General features: G+C 45.3%; 1 protein-coding gene across 1 annotated transcript in view; it reads right to left on the bottom strand.

The window, feature by feature from the left end:
* The window catches only part of RPL22 (ribosomal protein L22), a 98,098-nt gene that overhangs the window by 67,352 nt on the left and 6,530 nt on the right, over window positions 1-24,216 (bottom strand). The gene's annotated exons all lie outside the window — the stretch shown is intronic.

Genomic DNA, 24,216 nt, shown 5'->3' with positions numbered 1-24,216 from the left:
CCCGTCCACGTGTTCTGTAATTTTTGGAAAATGTACCAGAGACACAACATTAAGAAAAACGTCACAATTGCCACCTCTGGAAATAAGTTTCTAATTGCAGAGAGTGGTTAGCCTAGGCTTGTTAACAATCACATCCAACTTGATAATCCAGATCTCTGAAACTATATTGAGCACACTTACAAGGAAACATACGGTCCCATTTCAAACATCCTTCTCTACAACAAGGATTGACAATAAATGTGGCTTTTAAATGAAAGGGTCTCTTCAATCACACAAGGGTATTCATTCAAAAAAATCATTGTATGTGTAGTCACTCACCCTTGCATTCATACATCTATTCATATCCACTTCTTTCAAACAATTATTGCATTTACCCGCGTTTGACATTAAAACAAAAACTCAACATAGCAATTTAAAGTAAAAGATTATAAGTAGAAAAACAAGCACTGGCGTTGCCAATAGGTTTCGCCTTTGGAAAGTTGGAGCTATTGGTTTTGTAAATGACATTTTACATTTATATATTGTTATTGGGGGGCGTGGCTTGGCGCCCGGCGAGGACGGCAGCGCGGATGTGAGCGCTCCGGGTCGCTAGGGGTTTTCGCCGCTTCTACCACCTTACCTGTGCCTGCAAGGCAGGTTTTCCTCGACCGGAGACTGCAGCTGACAAGGGGCTTCCAGATGCGGTCCCTTCTGAGCGGCGGAGTAGCCGTTTTGCCGACTTTTGCAGCGGACGCGACTGACTGAAAGTCGCGCCCGCCATTTTGTATCCTGACAGCGAGGATTACGGCGCTCCCGCTTCACAAGCATGCAAGTCTGCCACAGAGCCCTACGCATCACCAACTCTTCCCGGTGAGGTACCGTTTACATCTCTGCTTCACCGCTGCATGCGTATGCCATATGCCGCCTCTCAACAGATTTTAGCGAAGTTTAACTCGCGTTTTCATCCGATTGGCGGCCATTTTGAGCAAGTGGACTTTTCTTTCTCAGGTACTCTGCCTATACAGTCAATTTTATGCTAAAAGTGCTGCTTTCTCTCATGCTCATATGTTTGGCGCTATCTACAACTTGGGGCAGTTTTGAGTACTGTTTCTACGCGCTCTCCTCTTTATGTTCCCCCTGCATTCATGATGCCCTCTCCTTGACGGACCTCCTCTGCTCCACAACGTGCCACTTATCTACATTCATCACCATGGTGGTTCTCCGCTCTCATCACTGCGTTAACTCCTTCATTTAGCGAATTGGTCGCTGTTCCACCCATTTTCCTTACACCCTGGTATACTTGCATCCTGCGCAGTTTTCCAGTTAAGGACTCCAACGCATACTCTTCGATGCCTCTGGACAAGCAGTGACTATTATTGAACCTCACCAATAACTCTTTTCTGCTTCATTCTTATGGAAAAGAAGGCATTCCCCCGCACCTCCAAAACTCCACGTCGTGTCTTCATTAAAAACTCCAAAGTCTTCTCTGCATTGGCGCACCTCGAGGCTTCTCAAGGTCTCGTCACGCAAATGTCGCAGTCTAATACAGAGCGGCCCGTCCAGCCTCCAGGGAAGACCACGACGAAACGCCTTAAAAAAGATCCTCCATCGCCAACGGGGTCCACATCGGCTGTTTCAATGGAGCTGTTATTGGAAGAGATCCGTGCCCTCAGACCCTTCATGGAAGAAACAAATTCTAAGTTGCAGGTTCTTACTGACAACTGGTCTCAGATGGATGCCAGAGTCACTACAGTGGAACATTCTCTAACTTCTCTCCAAGAGTCCTCCTCCAAAGTATCACACATGCAGTCTCAAATTTCCTCTCTTCAAAAGCAAGTTGAAGAATTGGAGAACCGAAACAGGCGCAACAATCTTCATCTCTACGGCCTGGCGGAGAATTGTGAGGGGACTGACCCCATTGCCTTCTTCAAATCATTTCTGCCCAAGCTTCTTCATCTACCTGAGGATACTACCCTTAACATCCAGCATGCACATAGATTGGGTCGCCTCCCCTCCACTTCTTCTCCTTCACGACCAAGAGGTGTCATCATGTACTTCTTAGAATATACTGACCTCCTCAAAGTTCTCAGCAGCTCGTGCATCACCTCGTTTGCAATGGTTGGGCTCCAATCTTTTCTTTGCGCAGGATTACGCAAGAGCCACAGCTAGTCGCCGCAAGGCCTTCTTGGACATGCGGCCAGAACTTCGTGCCATTGGAGCCAGATATGGTCTTTTCCATCCTTGCCTATTCAGAGTGACCTACAACAACAAAACTACGACATAAGAGGATCCTGTTCGTCTTCGAAGCTTTTTGAATGCAACCCAAGCCTCTGATATGGACTTTTCCAGCTCCTCCTCAGCTTTCCCGCCATGATTCCTGCGTGACGAAGCATTGAAGTTTCAATTAATCTGCATGCTTATCGTGCACTGTTGAATGTATTATTGTTTGTTTATGCCACGTTTTCCGGCAACTCCTGTTTCCCTGTTCTCCCCCTCACTCTCCGTCGTTTTTCTTATATCCCTGTTCGTTAGTTAGTACTGTTCACTATTGTTTTCACCACACACCTTATTGTCGTTCATTATTGTTTTGCTCTCATCTTCTTTCTTTCGTCTCACTCATCATTGTTTTTCCTCCCTTTTCCTTGCAGGTTTTACAATACGTATGGCGTCTTTCCCCCGACCTGTTGGTTCGTTCACGTTTGGCGCTTGCTTCCTCTGCCTGGCACTCCCCCCTCATCCATTTCCTCGCGTATCCTCCCCCTGGTGATCAACCCTCCCCGTCTCTACCCTTCGTAAGTATGTTTTCCCTTTCCTCCCGGTTGTTCACTTTCCTTCTTATATCTTTTTCACCTTTAAGTTTCCCAATTTCCTCTGTTTCACAGGTGTCTCTCTCTTTTGGTTTTCGAACACTCTTCTATTCCTGTCTTCTTCTTATCATTCTAACTATTTCTTGGACTACTTTATCATCTTCTTCACACCACTCGCTTCTCTTTTCCTCTTCCCCACCCTATTTTCTCTTTACTTATCCTTTTATTCATTATTATACTGCAATGACTTTCATCGACTTCCCTACTCTCCTTGATCCTTTTAATCCTCTGGGTCTTTTTTGCACTTCCTTTTCTTCCTTTGATTTCTTCTTCTTCTCTGATATGGTATGTCTCTGAAAGTACTCACATGGAATGTTAAGGGCGTCAACTCCCCTATCAAGCGACAAAGAATTTTATTTCATCTTTCACGTTTGAATGTGGACATTGCTTTTTTACAAGAAACCCATTTATCTGCTGAAGAATCTGTCAAACTGAAGAGAAGCTGGGTGGGTGATGTTTACTATTCTCCTGGGGATGGTAAACGTAATGGCGTTGCTATTTTATGTCACAAAGCTCTTTCCCATTCCCTGCTTGCTCAGGAATCAGATGCTGAAGGTCGATGGATATATGCCAAACTCTCTATCAAGAATTTTCCAATTTCTCTCCTAAATTTTTATGCCCCTACCACTGGTGATCCCACTTTTTGGCACTCATTTTCCCAGCACATCACCAGATTCATTGATGATAATTTTATACTAGCAGGAGATTGCAATCAGCCCCTGGATCCCTTTCTAGATAGGAACTCCAAAGCACACTTCATCCCTAACAAATCTCATAAATCCTTCTCTCAAGCTATTTCCCAACACAAACTCACTGATGCTTGGCGTCTCTGTAACCCAGAACTTCAGGAATTTACTTTCTACTCTCCATGTCACCATTCCCAATCCCGAATTGATTAAGTCTTTGTTACCCACAACATTGCCCAAACTCTCACTCATGCGGAAATTGGTCCAATTTTACTTTCTGACCATGCCCCCACATTAGTTCAATTGGACATCTTACCCAAATCAATAGGCCCTAAACGTTGGCGTTTCAACAATTCTCTCCTCCTAGACCCTAAATTTACTGCCTCCTTCACTTCCTTCTCCCATGAGTTTTTCTCCCTAAATGATAACTCCCCTGTCCCCAAACACACCATTTGGGATGCCTTTAAAGCGGCGGCAAGAGATTTCATTATTGGCTTCGTTGCTAAAAAACGTAGAGCTGCTCGCGATTTTACTAAGGCTATCCTTTTGGATATTAAGAAATTGGAGCATTCTTATTTCACCTCCCGCTCACAGCAAACTCTAACCGCCCTGGTTAGCGCTAAGATTAAATTTAACAAAAAATCTACGGACGATGCATCCTTGTACTTCTTAAAATCTAGTGCCAAGTTCTATGGAGGCAAAAATAAGGCTGGCAAGATCTTAGCTAATTATCTCAAGGTGAAACACCATAAATTAAACATTGAATCAGTCTACGACGCCAATTCAAATCTCTAACACACAGACGCAGACATCCTCACCGAATTCTCTACCTTCTACAAGACCTTATACTCTTCTGAAACTCAGCCTTCTTCCCACTCTCTGGACACTTTTTTCTCCTCTATTCAAAAACCGTCTCACTTTCCACTTGACCTCTCTCACTTAGAACTTGATATATCCCAACAAGAACTCCTCAAAGCGCTTCAAACCCTCCAAAAAGACAAGGCCCCTGGGCCGGACGGCTTCACAGTAGAATTTTTTCTCCACTTTTCACAGCTCCTTCTCCCTAGACTCCATTCCCTTATTGGCACCTTCCTTTCCTTGGGTTCCTCCTCAGGCTCTTTATCTGACGCCCATATTTGCCTCATACCCAAGGAGGGGAAAGACCCTCAACACTGCAAAAACTACAGGCCAATTTCTTTGGTCAATATTGACTATAACATTTTTGCAAAGTCGCTTGCGGCACGTCTTGACCTTCTTCCAGACCTTTTGGGTGAGGAACAGTCGGACTTTGTCAAAGGTCGTTTTATCACTGATAACACCAGACTCCTCTTCAACATTCTTTCTAAGTCTCGCCTTTTACCCCATCCCCTTGCGGCCATTGCCCTAGATGCCGAAAAGGCGTTTGATAGGGTCGAATGGACTTATCTATTTCACACCCTCCGTTGGTTTGGTTTCGGTCCTGTTTTTATATCCTTAATCTTACTACTTTATTCTAACCCACGCGCAGCGGTTTGTGCCAACGGGCAAATATCTTCCTTTTTTGATTTAAAAAGAGGTGTTCGCCAAGGCTGTCCCTTGTCTCCCTTTCTCTTTAATTTGGCCTTAGAACCCTTCCTCTCCAAGCTCCGTCAAAACCCCTCCATCCACGGTTTCCAATTGTCAGATTCCCACATCAAACTAGCCGCTTATGCAGATGACATTTTGCTATTTGTCTCTGATCCTTCCGTTTCCATTCCTGCCTTTCTCACTGAAGTCCAGGCTTACTCCCGAATATCTGGCTATAAACTCAATAATGATAAATGTGAGATCCTCCCCTTGACTAAATTCACATTCCAACCCGATTTTGCCGCCTCTAATTTCACGTGGAAACCTTCCAATATCAAGTACCTTGGGATGCATATTACCCCTACCATCCCAGACACTGTTTCCCTGTGTATGTCCAAATGCATTCAAAAATTAACGGATCTCACATCCAAGTGGCATCCCCTTTACCTATCCAGGTGGGGTCGCCTGGATACCATTAAAATGATGTTGTCTCCCCTTGTTCTCTACACCCTCTCCAATATTCCGGTCCCTATACCCTCCAAATTTTTCAAAAAGATCAACTCTATTCTAATCTCCTTTCTTTGGAATAAAAAGAAGTCACGAATGTCTCTAGCACGTCTGATTCGTCCTAAATCAGAAGGTGGGGCTAACTTTCCTGACTTTCCAGCTTACCACAAGGCGTTCCAATTGAGGCAAGCCTCTTTTTGGCTACAAGACCCTGCCACCCCGTGTCCTCTATGGGCCAAATTTGAACGCCTCCTTCTCTCTCCCTTTTCCTTTGCTGAATACCTTTCCTTCTCTCGCAAACCCACCTCTATCTCTACTCCGATCCATAAGTTTACCACTAAATTACTCCTCTCTTCCACTCACCCCCTACTACCATTGCTGATTTCCTCTCCTCCCCCATATGACATAACACGTCCTTACTCATCCGTGACAGACCCTTTTTTTGGAAAACTTGGCATACTCGAGGGCTGCAGTGGATCTCCCAACTTTTTTCTCACTCCTCTGTCTTATCTTTTGACACCCTTCGCTCCCTCTATGACTTACCCGCTTCCTTTGCCGGTAAATACCAATTGCTTAAAAACACAATCCTAACAAAATACAATGACCTCTCTCAGCCCTGCCCTCCTCCTGCTTCACCCACTTCCACTCTCCATTCCTTCTTACGTACTACACCAAAAGCCGCTGCAATTTACAAATACCTTCACACTGGTGAGACTCCCAGGTCTAAATCTAAAGTGGAAGAGTCCTGGGAGCATGATCTGTCTGTCTCTTGGTCGGTTTCCTTCTGGGACAAAATCTGGACCAAACTCCGCAAATCTTCCAGAGCAGCAACCCTCACTCAGACTTTGTTTTTTATTTACAATAGACTCCTCTTCACACCCTCTGACCTTCACAAACGCTTTCCTAATACTCCCCACACATGTTGGTCTTGTTCATCATCACAAGCTAATTTATTCCATATGTTATTTTTATGCACCCATGTCCGTAATTTTTGGCTACAGGTTTGGGCTCAAATTAATTTAATTTTCCACACTTCTATCCCTTTTTCTCTCACATATTTTTATGGGTAGCCTCTCCCCTTGTTGGGATGACGTTGATCTAAAGCCTCAGATCGTTGACCTATTACTTGCCGCTGCCTTTCAACAAATAACGGTCAACTGGAAAGACTTCTCCAAAATTTCCTTCAAGGCGTGGTGGTTTAATGTATGCCATAACCATAGACTCTATACTGCTCATGTTTTCCCGGCATGTATGGCTACAAAACGCATGGACTTATGGACTCCTGTCACACTTTATCTGGACTCATGTAGTAAACGCTTGTTTCACCCTCCGCCTCCACAACAGGAAGTTCCTAAACCTCCTTAATTGCTCGATACATTCCACTTATCCTCTATTGTACCCATTTTTTTAAAAAAAAATTCCAATGTTCTCATGCTTTTCATATTTTATGCTGAACGTGTTTTCTCTTCGCCTTTTCCTTTTTTCTCATTTTGTACCCAGATTTCTTTGATTATAATGCTTACATTTGTATGATTGTCTTATTCTGCTCAGATTCTTTAACTTGATATCACGTTGTACTTTGTTTTGACACCTGGTTTTCTCTTATCAAATAAAATTTTCTTGAACTTATATATTGTTATTGACAATGCCAATAACGATATATAAATATAAAATGTCATTTACAAAACCAATAGCTCCAACTTTCCAAATGCGAAACCTATTGGCAACGCCAGCGCTCGTTTTAAATGATGCGGCATGGCACAGCTAAATTGGCCGCAACACCCCGCGGCGCCATTTCCTTGTAATTATAGCCCCCTGTTCCTTCCTTCCCTCCCAGGTGAGGGTCGTCCCCTGCTGATCCTGGCGAGTGCGCTGGGTCAAAGGTTGCGTTTCACTCCGTGAAAGGCAGTAAATAAACTGGAACAGCCTCTAAATCAGCTCCCACCAAGAGGTGAGTGACGGGGGGAGGGGCTTAGAAGGAGGGGGGCTGCCCCGGCAGGGGGCCCACGGAGCGCTGCAGGACAGGCCTTCCGGATGGAGGCCGGAGCCAGGTGAGCAGGGCGAAGATCGCGGTGTCAAGGTGCATTATGGTGTATATTCGTATATTTAGTGGATTGCATGGTTTGGTTCATATTTTGTAAACGGCCCGTGAGATCCCCGGGCCAGTGTGGCGGGAGGAAGCCAGGCAGGACTTGCAGTTAAAGTTCACCATCAGGCGTCCGATCTCTAAACAGAAACAGCAGGAAAGCCCGTCGGCATAGCTCAGTGGGTTAACGCTCCTGAAAGTGAGATGTATCTGCAACCTGCAGCTTACACGCTGGAGGAGCCACTTGGGCCTTTCATCCTTCTGAGGCTAATAAAATGCCGCGCTCCGAGTTTGTATAATAAGATGACTCGCTCTTTGCAGCATTTCAAAGTTAAACCTTGTAGCTGCGAGCACTACATACAAAACCTTCCATGCTGCACCCAATTACCCCACAGAGGCCAATGTACAAGCAACACGCTACGAATCCTGCACCACGAAAAGCGCCCAGGGGGTCAGTGAAAACGGTAGCGCTTCCGTGACCAGGACAGGGCCAGGAAGCGCTAGACATACACCGAGTAGCCACTTAAGAAGTGAGGAAGCGCTTCAGGCCACAAGGGGGTACGGGTAGCGCTATGTAAATAATATTAAAAATGGATCTGATGCTCTGACGAACGGGGCAGACTTGGGGGGCAGGTGGGGGATGACTCCGCCTCCTTAACGTGGCACTGGGGGCAGTCGGTAGGTAGGCGCCAAGGGATGTGCTGAGAGCCTCCCGGGCACTGTGGCCCACACGTGGGCACCGGCTGCTGCATGGTGTTCGGGCACAACAGAACGGAAGCCACGCCAGTGCAGAGTCGACTCTAGTCTATTGTAGGCTGAAGGGGAGACTGGCCCTGCAGAGGGGGCGTGGGGGTACAGACAGGAGGATGCTCATGTACGGGCATGATGGGGGCGTGGTAAGAAGAGGGGTGACAGGCACGAGAGATGCAGGGTAATCAAAATCAAAAGGAGCACCGCCAGCTGGACACAGGAGAGGGTGACAACACCCACAGACAGACAGCGGGACAGCCAGAGATAGGTGTGGTGAGAAGGGCACAGAGTAAAGCAGAGGGGTGAGAGGCGCGGGGGCCCTCAGGGACCCAATCACTCACCACATAGGAGGACCCGCCCTCCCCGCTGCGGGTCTCGGTCTCTGGGATGGAGAAGTTCATGTCCCCCGGTCTCGTGCACCACGCTCCTCTCTCCAGGCACGGCACGAGCCGTCTCGCGCCTGCCCCTCCCACACACCTTCCCCTCTCCTCACAGCATCACAGACAGTGGGCAGGAGGTGGCACGGACAGTGGGCGGGAGGTGGCACGGACAGCGGGTGGCACGGACAGCGGGCGGGGGGTGGCACGGACAGCGGGCGGGAGGGAGAAGGTAGGACAACGGGAGGGAGGGGGATTTTATTTATTTATGAAGGCATCGGAAACGGACAGTGGGCGGGCAGGAGGGAGGAGGCATGGACAATGGGCGGGCGGGAGGGAGAAGGCAGGACAACGGGAGGGAGGGGGATTTTATTTCTTTTATTTATGAAGGCATCGAACACGGACAGTGGGCGGGAGGGAGGAGGCACGGACAGTGGGCGGGCGGGAGGGAGAAGGCAGGACAACGGGAGGGAGGGGGATTTTATTTATTTCTTTTATTTATGAAGGCATGAACACGGACAGTGGGCGGGAGAGAGGAGGCACGGACAGTGGACGGGAGGGAGAAGGCAGGACAACGGGAGGGAGGGGGATTTTATTTATTTCTTTTATTTATGAAGGCATCGAACACGGACAGCGGGCGGGAGGGAGGAGGCACGGACAGTGGGCGGGCAGGAGAGAGACGGCTAAAAAAACAAGGCCAAGGGAGAGAGGGAGGGCGAGGACAGGGGAATGAATGGACGGGGGTGGGATGGGAGTGCGTGTAGGGATTCGGGGGCGTGTTTTCCGTGCTCTCCCCTTCCCATTGGCTGGAAGGTAAAATTCCAGCCAATGGGAAGAGGAGAGGGCGGTACTTAAAAAAAAAGACACGGAAACGCCCCCGAATTGCGTTTTGACTGGGAAAGACTGATTGACAACGCTGTCTTCCAATGGCTAGCCTCCATTTATGGAGCTAGCCAATGGAAGAAGGGGCGGATTCAAGTCCCCCATATTGTAAACAAAAGCATTCGCCTGGGCGGGGCATTGCTTCGCAGTGCTCCGGCCAGGTCGAAACCTAAAAAAGAAAACATACTGCCTCCAAAACATGGATATTCAGCAACATAAATATAGCAGCAGTGGCCGCCTTGCAATAGTGTGGTACGTTTTTTTTTTCAAGTTTCAGCATATCCGCCACATTTAAAACAAAGTTTGCCATCTTGAAATGGTAACCTTTTGACAATACCATTCCATGATGATTGCATAGTATACAGAAAGTGCCCTTGCAGGGTGTGGTACACTGCAAAAGAAATAAGCAGCCAGAAAGTGGCCAATCAGCACAATCTGGGGAGGTGTAATAATCAATCAAGAGGTTGTATGGCGTTACTACTCACCCGTGGGGGTCTCAAGGCGCTAATATGTGTTACAAAAAATGGAGAGAAGGAGAAGATGCAGGAAATGAAAAGGGGAGTGGAGGGGCTATGAATGAGAAAATGGAAAACTAAAGGACAGACCCGCCCAGCCGTGGCACTTAAGTACACTCTCAGATGGATGTGCACATGCCACACAAATGCAGTCACTCACAATGCAATAGATTCAATGGCTGAAGTTGTCTGAGCCACTGCCCTTGGCTGAATACCATTACGTATGGAAAAAGGTGCTTCAGCCACTGGCTCAACTGATCTGAGTGTGTAATAGCATGTGATCAAATACATTCACACAAACCACTGAAAATTTGCTCTGGCTGATGTGCCAGATCTTCACTTTTCCATTTTCTCCTTTCAGATGTCCTCTTCACTTCTTTCCTTCTCTTTATTTAGTGCACATTTGTGTATACACAAACACACAGTCAAACATACATACAGACAAATACGTATTTACTGTTTTTTCTATCACAAGATTCCTGCAGGCAACTAAGCCTTCAGAAAAGATTTTAGCTAGAATTACAGTGCAAATCTTTAACCCCTAGTGTTTCGAAGGCATCAATCAACACTAAAATCCCTGCTTACAAACGATTAAATGTAACATAGTAAGTTGGCTTGTTTCAAAATACTATAAAACCGATCCACCTGTAAAGATCTATTGGCTTTAACATAAGTCTTATAACAGATAAGTCTTGCCCTTATCATAAGTGTTCATAATAAACAAAGCCTATGGTACCGGGCAAACGTTTTTCCAATGGACCAATCAGGCTTATAGTCTTTATCACTGCCAGTCACCATAACCACTGCAGACTTGCTGTTCTAAACATACGTTTTCCAGCAAAGCAGACATAAGTTAATAGCATTGGAGTACAGTTGTGAAAACAATATAGAATCCATTCTATGAGGACCTTATAAAGGATTAATATAGTGCAAATCTTTCCCCATGGTTTGTTCAAGCAGGTCATCAAGAGCAAAACCACTGCCTACTATAGAGTTCTATACACTTCTGTGTATCAAAGTAACAGTCTACAGCTTTTAGCACTGTGTATTAACCTATTGCCCTTAACACAAGCTTTTCACAATACAAAAGACATGCCTCCTAGATTTTCTTGAATTTTTCATAAAAACAGATCAAACCTATGGAATCGTACAGCTTTTGGCAATGAACTACAAGACTTACACAATTGGTTTGACAACATAACCAACAAAAGCATGAGCGTGAATTATCTAGCAAACATCAAAAATAATTATTAGTGTAAACAAAATTATAGTTGGCAAAACCTACATCTCAAAAAGAGTTAACAAAAAACGGATTAAAACAGTGAAATCTTCTACCCCCAGGATTTGCCAGGGAGTGACCCACCAAAATCCATTCCTACTGCAGTAACCTGAGATTTGTCACTAACCAAATCACACGTATTGTACCGAGTCAGCTGTCCCACAGGGCAACCAACGGGAATAAAAATCCCAATATAAACTTATGATGGAGCAAGGATTCGCACGTAACGCGACTTGCTCTCTTTCATGAACCTCGCCTAAATCGTAACCGTACTAACTCCGATTGTTTGTCATTTTATTTGTATTTCCCCAACACACGGGTGTCCCTAGGAGGCTTGCCTATGTGTTTTTCATCGTAATCACGCTTGCACATTAATAAAATGGCCGCTTTGCAGAAATCCAGTCTGCGCATGCGTCGGTCATACCCATGTGATGTGACGCACTCGCAATCTGGAGGGAAAAGTTTGCTCATGCGCATTATTGCTAAAATGGCCGCTTGTCTCTAATCATGCTTCATGCTATCTTAAGCCGCTTTTGTATATGCATCTTTTCTGCACTAACTCTTAATGCAAAAAGTATTATAAAATAAGGGACTAAGAGTAGTTGGTCATGGTGTACAGTGTATTCATTTTATTCTGTGTTATTAATTTGTTTTCGCTTACTTTTCATGTACCGCGTAAATGAGGGCCTTGAAGTAGGGACGGGAACCATTTTGAAGCTGACGTATCACGCACCACGTGACCTAAGATCTGGGACGTGCAGCAATGGAACCTGGCCAGTTGGCCATTGAAAAGGGGACTATCCTTTCCAGACGCACCTTCGCCCTTGAAGAGATGCTATTTTTACTCTGAATGTGCAACAATGTTGCAAACCTTTTCTTCACTATTGTACTTTCCCACACGTATGCCTGGGAACCCAGATGTTGGGGGGAGGGTAATGTCACGTGAAATACGTAATAGAAGTATAGGTGGTGACAAATGTCTTAAACCACCTCCCTTGACCAATCAGAAGATGGGGCTTTGTCATTTTGCAACATTTATGGGTGGTCTTGGGGACTTAAAACTGTATAAATAGCCTAGCTTAGCTTAGAGAAATTGTCCGACTTGTCCGAGTAGCAGACCTGTCACTGACCCTACGAACTCTATAGGTGCCTGATACAGAGTGCTGCGGAGCATTCTGCCTGAAACTTTCCACAAACTCCAAGGGGTGGAAATTAGTCCTAAGTGCTAAGCGAAGCACTTTGCTGGGAGATTCGAAAACCCAATCGGGGTTATTGGCGGATTCCGTGCAGAAGAGGGGGTAACGCTGGCGTTGCATCCGAAGCTGTGAGGGGTTGGTCGTGCCTTGGTGAACCCAGTCCTGACCCAGACCTGAGGGGTATCCTGTCCTGACTGTCCATGAGCTGTACCTGCTCACCTTTTGGTATTTTCTGAATCCTTGAGGTTCCTTGTCCCGTTCTTTCCCAACTGACCCGTGGCCAGGGTTAGTCCTCATTCTCACTTAGGTAAATATTGGCATAGGTGTCTGTCTATACTATATCCTTAAACTTTTCCTTTTCCAATTAAAGCAATCTTGCCGGTGATATTCTCCATATCTCCTTTGAATGTAATTTTATGCAATTGATTATTAGTAAATGTTCCACTTTTACCCTTCCTATAGGACATTGTTAAACCCAACTGTTTATCTAGATTGTTCCACTTATTCCCTTTTCCCTTAGTATGGTTGCCATGAAGTTAGTAAAGATAGCATAAGGTTTAGGAATTAGTATAAAGGTATTAGGCCACACATTAGGTCCTCCTCACGTCCTTGCCCTAGTTTAAACCATATTAGTTAATATGTTTATTGTGATTCATGCCCTATAGTGTTCCCTTTTACTCTATGATACTCACACTCATCCATAGTTACATCCTGGTTCTGATTCTAATCATTGATGTATTGCTTTGCATTTGCCTACTTGTAATGGCATTTTCGTTTTAAACTTATACTATATAAAACCCTTAAAACCATCAAGGTGTCTGTGGTCATTATACATTAAAGTGATATTAAAGGTAATAAATGAGTAAAGTAGAATTTTCTCCCTTTTAGGAAAACCCTTATCTCCTGTCCACTGCTAGCTCCTGATCCGTCAGGAGTAATGTGCCTGTGGTAAGTCAGGTACATGAATAGTAAGTGGTGTAAGAGTCACCCAACCGATTACTCATAGGAGCGTGTATGCAATCACCTGGTTCACGCATAAAACAAAACATAAATAAAGAAAAGCACGACAGGGCCCAGTGCGTGGTGAGCCGGGTGACCCGCGCGCTCTATCACTTATAGTTGGCAAACCGAAATACTTTCACTGGGGGAGCCTAACAAGGATTACCACTGTGCAAATCGATCTCATTACAGACAGAGGGGTAACCAAGCCCAAAACATTTGACTACTACAATAATCCGTGACAATCCATGTAACAAAAGAAATATAATCTTTAATACAGAGTAATAACATATCCATAAAAGCCTGAAAGCCTACGGACCAATATATGGGTTTCACAATAAATGTCAGGGATACTACCTGACATTTATAACGTTTCATAATAAACAGAGCTGACCTACAGTCTTGATAACTGGCTTTCACCCATAACCATTACATTCCAGCGGATTTGAGTACAGCCTTTCACACAAAGGAACAAGTGAAATGCAAGCACTCTTTCAGTGGAAGTGCACAACTTCTGCACAATCAAATGCTGTGCTCAAAACAAACATGGGGTTGTAGACTCTGCCACCTCAGTAGGACTTTTGAGAGCTCTATTGATAACATAGTAAGCACCAGTCCAGTTGTGCCCTAATAATAGGGGAACAACATTTACTCTAGTCACTTCATGGCCAAGTACGGTCCTCAGAGACCACCTTACTAAATGTTCGTTAAGAAATATGGACCTCCCTGTCCTATAAAAGGAATTGGAAGTAGACTCTAATATAGTTCAATGTCATAAGATCTTCCCTCTATAGTTACTTTTTTCACTAAAAGCCTCAACAAGTAAAATTACTGTCTACTGATCCCCTTTTAGTAACATGTTCCATTTAGTTTTTCATGTATGAGCACTACTATTTACTAAGGATTAACAGGTGCCCTTCCCAAAATTCATTAAGGACCACAGTATGTACACTGACGCCCGGACACACACTTGTTTTCAACAGGTAGGGCCGCAGTTTGCAAATCATGGACATAAGCATGTCAGAATGGATGCATCAGAAAACGTTTGGCCTGCATGCATTATTAGACAGAATCAGGGGTCCTAAAAGTGCATACTTCTCATGTGTCGCTTTAAATGTATTTCACACCAACAAATAAGCCAGCAGTATGGGAAACCTAACAGAAAATCATCCCCTGTGACTAGTTCTACAATATCCCAATTAGAATACTAAACAAGATGGCCAAGCTCCATCGAGGGCAAAAATCACTCAACATATCTCACCCTGAACCTTAAAAATTACTGACAACCTCTCCATACAAATCTCATTTTGATGGGTGCATCTCTGCCAGAATTTCTAGAAAGAAAGCGTGCATTAGCATATGAAATCAGAGAAACGGCCACCACTGCCAAAGTGCGTTAGAAATAACATTTGACAAGATGCAGGTGGCAAATTATTGTAAATGCAGCTCAGCTGGCAAACTACAAAAAGAAAGAAAATGAAGAGGGAAAGGAAACGGAAATAAGAGTACCACCAAAGAGGATAGTACACTGGTGATACTGCAGGACTGACTTGCCTGGGCCGAGGGGAATAAAGGGCAAGAGCCCCTAGTGCGAGAGAAAGTGCCAAGGACAACACTAGTTTCCAACTGCGCCTACACCGATGACAAGCCATGGTCAGGCGCCGCAGCCCCATACACAGATGCCTCTGTAGTGAGGCTACCCCCATTTAGCGAGCTAGCCGACCCCCCCCCACGGCAGTACTGTGATGGTGCTCCTGGGTGGGTTGTTTGCAACACTATTTTCATGCCACCCGTGAAACCTACTGAGGGGTCAACAGATCACTATTGGTACATTTGGTGATGCTGAACTTTAAAATCTGTTCGAGAACTTTCCCAAAACCCCACGTGGGGACACTGACTTTCGATATTGCTGTGGAAAACCAAAAACGACATTTCGATCCACAGCTCCACCCAGATTGTGAGCGTTTCACACTACACTAAGCCCAGCAGGCGACAGACGAGTCCATTGATAAGTTCCAAGCACTCCTTTGATTTTCACGCATGCGAACGCCAGTTTCCAATCAGCAGAAGAAATTCACGGCCCAATAATTCAAGACTGCAAATCAGCGGTGCTCAGGCGCCTCATCCTTTTCTAGAGAACAAAGGTCCTTAGGATATTTTGGTAACATTTACAGTGAAACATATAGACTCGGATCAGTGCTATATCAGATTATTCCAGTACCCAGCCGGGCCTGGAAATATTATTTTGTATATATCAAAAATGGTTTAAGAGACCGCAGAAGGGGTCAAATTTAGCGTTTGATATGGTACAAGCCTGTACCTATCCAAGAAGTAATACAGGGAAAGAATAGAGACAAAGGAAAACCTACAATAACAGGCAAAAAGAGACGTGGGAGCCAACTGTCCCTTGCGCTTCAATACTCTATAAAGCAAGTTTGGACATTCAATTCATGCAATAAAATTAGTCACAACAGACACACTGCAGAATTGTTAAAAGTGTCGACGACGTTTCGATCCCTGGCTCCTAATGAACCATGATCACCATCAGGACTGGGTATTTAGTTGCCTGTTTAGTTATAGAAGCGCCTGTAGGGATAAGGGTAAAGGGGGTGAGAGAACAGAAATAATAAGGCACATATTTACAAATAAGAACAGCGTACTTAATATGTCAGTCCATTTTAGGCATGCTTCCACTCAGTGCTAAGTGCCACATTAGCTGAAAAATGCCAACACATATATAAAACTTTAGGCATAGTGAGAAGACTCGACAGTTGGCTGTGGTGCCCAGACAACACATGTGAAGTACAAGTCTCATTACAGAGTGCGTATTATTAGGCGCGAACATTCTAGCTTTTGAAAAACGTCAGGTCAGAGTTTCGTTACCGAGTGCCTAAAACACATGTATGCATGCTAGCCTAATTGAAACGGTATGTGGGCAGAGTGATTTCAGAATGGTGCCTAGTACATACGAATTAGGTAGTAAATAAGCCTCAGTGTCTAGTTGCAGAGTGCGTATTTCTAGTGCAAACATGCTGGTTTTATAAAGGACGGACGGTCAGATTCACAGTTCAAAGTGCCTAAGTATACATGTATGCATGCGGTCCTAGGGAGGCGGTGTGCAAATAAACCGATTCCGGGAGGGTGTCTAGTGCGGTTGAACTCCATGTCCATGATCTCTCTGATTGAACATCATCCATTCGATCCGACACCGACACTCTCTGTACCATGGACGTGGAGTCACTGTATACAAATATCCCCCAAGTGGCAGCCATATGAGTGATCCAGAAAACCTTGGACACACGCCCACGCCACACGCGATACCAACCTCTTATTTTACAGCTCCTTGAACTCTGCTTGACCAGAAACTTTACCTTCAATGGCCTCTTTTACCAGCAGATAAAGGGGACCTCCATGGGCGCATTTTTCGCCCCGAACTTGGCCATATTGTTCATGGATGAGATCGAAAGACAAGTGGTTTTATCACCATTAAACCCCTTTTCTCTGGTATTATCGTGTGGCGTAGATACATTGATGACATCAACATGCTTTGGAGATGTGACACCAATGATCTACGCCACTTTCTGCACTGGATGAATAACAATTGCTCTGGCCTCAACTTCACACTATCATCCCACAAATCCTCCAGACTTTTTGGATCTGACTATTTTCCATCATGAGGGGGTACTCTTGACTCGGCTCTATAGAAAACCCACTGAACAAAATACATTGCTAGAATATTCAAGCAATCATCCTAGAGCTTTACGTGATTCACTCCCTTTTTCCCAGTTCTTGAGGATTCGGAGAAACTGCTCCTGCAGGGAGGACTACTTCAGGGAGAGTGCTATTCTGGCAATCAAGCTCAAAGATAGGGGCTACCCTAGAAAAATTGTTAAAAACGCCCTCAAACGAGCCTGGTATAGACCACGAGAGACCTTGCTCACTCCCACTCCCAAAGAAAAATAGGATAGGATAGCCTGTGTCACTACTTTTCCCCCCCTGTCAAACGAATTGAGAAAAATGATACTCCATCACTGGCCTATCATTAATGCAGGCATTGTAAAAATTGAACGACCTCTATTTGCTTTTAAAAAAAGCAAACACTTGAAGGATCATCTAGTTCGGGCAGCCCTTCCTAGTCCTACTCATTCTTCCACACTTGAGGATGTATGGGTCTGTCCCCCATTGTTGGGCATGTGAAGTGTGGCAGTTACAGCGTTTGTGACCTAACCATTGAGGGTAAATCCATGAGTTTTTACTATGTCATTTTTAAATGTTTTACCCTCTCTAACTGCAACACGAGCAATGTCATATTGGATTCAGTGCCCATGCAGCAAATTGTATGTTAGACAAACATCACAGAAAATCAAGACACGCATTTGCCAGCATAGAAGCCGCATCCGGTGTCGCACTCCTAATGCCCCATTGGTGGAACATTTCATCAATGCCAATCACAAGGAAGATGACCTCCGCTGGACTATTTTGAAAGCCTTGAAGTTGCCACCTGGGAGGAGGAAATATGTCCCAATTACTCAATAAGGAGGAACTTAAATGCATAATTTTGTTGGACACAATTCGGAATGGGCCAAACCGGACAGAGGATTGGACTGGACTTCTTTGAATCTGCTCTGTCCAAATTCTCTTCTTTTTTGCCTAAATCCCTAATATGACTGCGTCTTTTGAGTCATATACAGTAATGGAAAATGTTTTTGCTCTTCCAAAATGTTAAATGTTTGCCTTAACATGTAGAACTCTATAGTTTATATGTACCACTGTGCCACTCGTTATTCTTGTCTCTCACTCATCACTGGTCTCCACCACGTTTGGCTGCACGTTTGGCTATTCGACCCCACTCCAATATGTCCGCCACAGGCACCCGGTAGTCCTCCCTCACTTTCTAATATGCTTCGTAACCCGACAATTCTCCCGGTGTTACTACCCCATTTGGAATCCATAGCTGTCGGACCTACTGGCCATCGAGCCCGCCGACGCTAGATAGACTGCTCGCCTGAGGAGCAACTCTGAACCTAACCGCTCCGAATAGGTAAGCCCACGTGCCTCTGTATTCAACCGACCGGCCCGTTGCACTGGGGCTGCCACTCACTGACCCAGTTTTAATTGTTATAGAGTGCATCGGAATCACCGCAGACCTTGGCTTCCCCTGACCTGGAACCAATCTCTCCGTCCACCCTCCAAGGACTCCCTATCTGGATGTCCCCCGTATCCAAATTGTTAACAAAACCGGAGCTGGAGGTAATTATCGTTGCCCGGCTGAGTCCTTACTCCACTATTCAATTTCTTGCTTCCTCATGGTTTTACAATTTCCCCAGGTTCTCCCCCAAGAGGAAGTATCCCAGTAGTCTCAGACCTTATCCAAGCTAACTTATGGACCCCCACAGGTTAGCGCACCCGTTTTCCACCGTGGCGATCCACTGCCCGGGTTCAACCGCACTAGACACCCTCCCGGAATCGGTTTATTTACACACCGCCTCCCTAGGACCGCATGCATACATGTATACTTAGGCACTTTGAACTGTGAATCTGACCGTCCGTCCTTTATAAAACCAGCATGTTTGCACTAGAAATACGCACTCGGCAACTAGACACTGAAGCTTATTTACTACCTAATTCGACTGTACTAGGCACCATTCTGAAATCACTCTGCCCACATACCGTTTCAAGTAGGCTAGCATGCATACATGTGTTTTAGGCACTCGGTAACGAAACTCTGACCTGACGTTTTTCAAAAGCTAGAATGTTCGCGCCTAATAATACGCACTCTGTAATGAGACTTGTACTTCACATGTGTTGTCTGGGCACCACAGCCAACTGTCGAGTCTTCTCACTATGCCTAAAGTTTTATATATGTGTTGGCATTTTTCAGCTAATGTGGCACTTAGCACTGAGTGGAAGCATGCCTAAAATGGACTAACATATTAAGTACGCTGTTCTTATTTGTAAATATGTGCCTTATTATTTCTGTTCTCTCTCCCCCTTTACCCTTATCCCTACAGGCGCTTCTATAACTAAACAGGCAACTAAATACCCAGTCCTGATGATGATCCCGGTTCATAAGGAGCCAGGGATCGAAACGTCGTCGACACTTAACAATTCTGCAGTGTGTCTATTGTGACTAATTTTATTGCATGAATTGTATGTCCAAACTTGCTTTATAGAGTATTTAAGCGCAAGGGACAGTTGGCTCCCACGTCCTGTTATTGTTTGTTTTCCTTTGTCTCCATTCTTTCCCTGTATTACTTCTTGGATAGGTACAGGCTTGTACCATATCAAACGCTAAATTTGCTCCCTTCTGCGGTCTCTTAAACAATTTTTGATATATACAAAATAAAATTTCCAGGACCGGGAATAATCTGATATAGCACTGATTCGAGTCTATATGTTCCACTGTAAATGTTACCAAAATATCCTAAGGACCTTTGTTCTCTAGAAAAGATTGTTTGCCCATGGTCCATAGGTATCAATTGGGTTCCCTTGTTATAATTTAGAATACAGGCACCTCATCCGGCAACAGCCAGGCATTTCCCTGGGCAATATCTTGTTCCCCGCCCGCTCTCATGAACTGTCAAATAGTAGGATTGAAGTTACAGAGATAGTCCTAGGCAAAAGTGTGCCAATAGGTGGGCCACCGAAGGTGAAGGAAGGGCATGTCGAATAAATCTAAAGATGGCCTGCGCCTTCCAGCTTGCAGGGTACATCGAGTCTGCTGGGTAAAGGATGTGGCAAATGTGCCTGTAACATAAAACATCAACCGTCTGCCAGGCAAGACGGTGTGCTTGCTCTAAGTGTGACAAAATCAATCACTTCACAAAGATGTGCCGAAGCGAAAGATAGGGGTTTAAGCCAGGGTACCAGAGGAAGAGGACCGCTACCTTGAGACAACTGTCTCTAGAAGAGGTGGAAACCTAAGATGTACAAAGCAGCAGCAGGCAAGACACTCGCTCAGGTGAGGACAAAGAAAGTTTTTGTAATATCGCTCGCAGGGAAGGACAATAACAGTAAGAGGCCACCCAACACATGCACATTAGGGATAGGTGGCACAGCCATCACCAATATAGGCGGTTCTGTGAAAGTCAAAATCACACCGTGCCCTGCTCGACTCCGAGACACAAATCTACACGGGGATGATAGAAATCGATGTCATGAGTCACCTACAGCAAAATTCCATGTCACTGAATGAAACAAAGGCACCATGCTAGGTTGCCACACAGCAGGACTTGCAGCTGGTCTTTTTTGCAAAACAAGTGTGCGAGTAGCAGGTCGTGGTCATAATGAAAGACTTTCCCTAGCTATTCACTCACTTTGGCTGACAAAGAAAAAAATACCCGCCTGCATATCGGCAAGGCGGTGCAGCCCACAACATTACACCACCGAAGGGTCCCAGTCTACCTGTGGCCAAAAGTGGAAAAAGAACTGTCAGACTTCGAACAGATGGGGGGTCACAGAAAAGGTTACCAGCCCTACACTGGTGGTGGCCCAGTTAGTTATTGCCCCAGAACAGCCCAGAGATAAACTGTGTCAACATGAGGCTTCCAAACAAAGCCATTAAAGGGCTACACATTACGCTGACTATGGGAAACATTGTGGCAGACCTGAATGGCACCCAATGGTTCTCAAAACTAGACCTAAATGCTCGTTGCCATCAGCTGCAGCTTGAGCCTGCCAGCATGTAGATTACAACAGTGTCCACGAAAATCTGCCTACAGAGATATCAGAGGTTCAATTTCGCCATCTCATCAACCGCTCAGGTATTCCAGAATACCATCCAGGAAACCCTCTCTGGGCTGACTGGGGTTCTAAATATAAGTTACAATATCCTGATTTTCTCAGAGAGCCTTGAAGAACACCATGCGCGTCTGAGGGCCATGCTGAAGTGACTGGCCGAATGCAGTTTGACTGCACCGTCAAGAGTGCTCCTTCTACAGAAACTCAATAGAGATTTTTGGCTACATCTTCTCACAAGATGGATTGAGAGTGGACCCAAAGAGGGCGGAGGCAATCAGGAGTGGTCTGTACCCCCAGAAGGCAACAGAAGTTAGAATCTTCCTGGCTATGACTCCGTACTGCAGGATGTTCATCCCAAACCTAGCCACCTTATCGGAGCCACTGCGGGCACTGTCCGGAGCCGCCGCCGACAGAATGGCAAACTTCAGTCTACAGCGAATAAATGAATTGGCAGTCCATGCTAGCCTGGTGAGGCTTGGGGGAAGTGCTCCTACAGGAGAAGACAGAAGGATCGTGGATCCCTATAGCCTATGCAAGTAGAGCACTCTCCGACACGGAGACATGGTATGCTCAGAGCGGGTAGCACTGGCCATCCGGTGGGCATGCCGCACCTTTCACCTATAGTTGTGTGGTTGGCAGTTTCGGGTGGTCACGGACCATAAACTGTTGGGCCCACTGTTTACTGGATCTGCCAGATTGGCACCCTAGAAAAGAGAGATGGGCCATGGAGCTGCAACTGTACTCCTTTGAGGGGATTTACCGCCTTGGTGCGAAAAACCTGGCAAACTACCCATCAAGGCACTTTTCACCTCTGGAAGACAGAGATCAGAAAACTAGCAAGGAGCAGAGGACTTAGTGCGAATGGCTGTGCACAAAGTGTGCCCAAAGGAGCTAACAATTCAGGAACTCTGGGAACAGAAAAAGGGAGAGGAGAGCCTCTCCAAGGTGAAAGAAGTACTCGCCGCGAGACAATGGAAACACTTCATTGACTACTTAAGATCGCTGGCTCACATGGAAGAAGCTGAGCACAAGCAAGAGGTTGCAGCTCAGAGATTAGCAAATCGTGGTGCCGCAGAATCTATGGGCCAGGGTGGTTGACCTGGTGCATCAGGGCCGCCAGGGTGTGGTAAAGACAAAAAAGGCAGGGCTCCGGGACAAAGTGCGGTAAACAGGGCAGGACACTCGTGAAAGTACAGAATTCTTGAGCCATCATCAGTGGGGAATCACCCCCAGCCCCAGTGTTCACACAGGAATAGCGTCTTATTCAGTGGTCAAATACGAGTATGGACTTCGGGAGCTTCCCAGGTGGAGTCTTGCAGCGGTCCTGAGAGACTACCACCATGTTCTCTAAAGTCGAGCTAATACATTCAACCACATTTGCAAAGGTCAAGCCAGTCTTGGAGAAGACATTTGCACTAGTCAGCCTGCCCATAAAACGGATAACAGTATCCCATTTTAGGGGCGCGGGAATTCCAGGACTACTTGACGTCCCCAGCCATTCAACACAGGAAGGTGACTTCCTAGTGGCCCAAAGTAAATGGGGAAGTCAACCGGTTCATGAGGACTGAGATCTGAGAATAGAGCTAATACCCAGGGTTTATTTTGCACCGATTCCTGCAGACCTACAGACATACCCCACACAGTACCACCAACTGTGCCACAATGGACCTCCTGTTCCGAAGCCCCAAAAGGGACAGCATCCCAACAGGCCCAGAATTGCAGCCTGCAATTCAGAACATCCAAGGCTGAGAAGAGACGGGTAACCAACAACCGAGCTAGTCTAGAAAGGACAGTGATGACCCCTAGCCGCTGGGTAGGAGACAACGTCCTCAAGCGGACCCGCCACCAAGGGTAGAAATTCTGTACCCAGTTTGAGGCCGAAACCTAGTAGGTGGTGAGGATCAATATACTGTTGTAAGGAATGTGTCCTGGTTCAAAAAAGTAAACAGCCCAGCAAGGGAATCTGACGAGAGTTCAGGAAAATGCGGCGGAGCAACCGTCTATTGCTGCCATATTCACCAGAGGAGGACACCAGTGGGGGCCCATTCATTTTCATAACTCATTTTGTCTCAAATAGTTCAGGACTGTGTATCCTGAAACTGACAATAGCTGAAAACTTAAAACATGTAATGCATATATAACCAGGCCTGTGGGAGTAAGCTTGGCAAACCTGACAAACTAGGCCATGAAAACAACCACTAGGATTACAATTGCTAATTTTATTATTGTGACCCGATAAGATTCAGTTATTAAAACAAGTGTATATGAGAACAGCGCGTTTTGCTTGAGGTAAGAAAGAAACCATAAATACACAGACATTTGGGTTTTTGCAACAAAGAAAAAAACAAGCATGCATCTAAACACTTACTGAAAAGCCAGATACACTTTCCATAGTCACCCTCAGAAATAACTCAACATCACTAAGGTAAAGAAGGTTGAGGAGAAGGAGTGGTAAAGGGGTAGACCCTTAGAACTCCAGGACCGGGGTCCAAATGTCAATACACAAAACAGTGGTCCTGGTTCAAATATGACTCATATGCTGTGTCAAGTGTCTGTTACATCCAAATCACACTCACCGCAAAGTCCTATTACCATACGTCAAATCACATTAGTATATATAAATTTAAACGAAGTAAATGTTTTCTATGCATTTATTTATGCATAATCAATATTGACGCAATCTTATTTTTGCGAGCTTATAGCTTGTATCAAATATAGTAAATAACACATAAAAGTTAGAATGCAATTATATAATCATTACATTTCAATGTGCTCTCAGAAGAAAGGGAAGGGAAGGTGTGCAGGTTG

The sequence above is a fragment of the Lissotriton vulgaris genome, chromosome 5, assembly GCF_964263255.1.
Source record: "Lissotriton vulgaris chromosome 5, aLisVul1.2, whole genome shotgun sequence".
In the NCBI taxonomy this organism is placed as follows: Eukaryota; Metazoa; Chordata; class Amphibia; order Caudata; family Salamandridae; genus Lissotriton; species Lissotriton vulgaris.
This window is presented reverse-complemented; position numbering and strand designations above follow the sequence as displayed.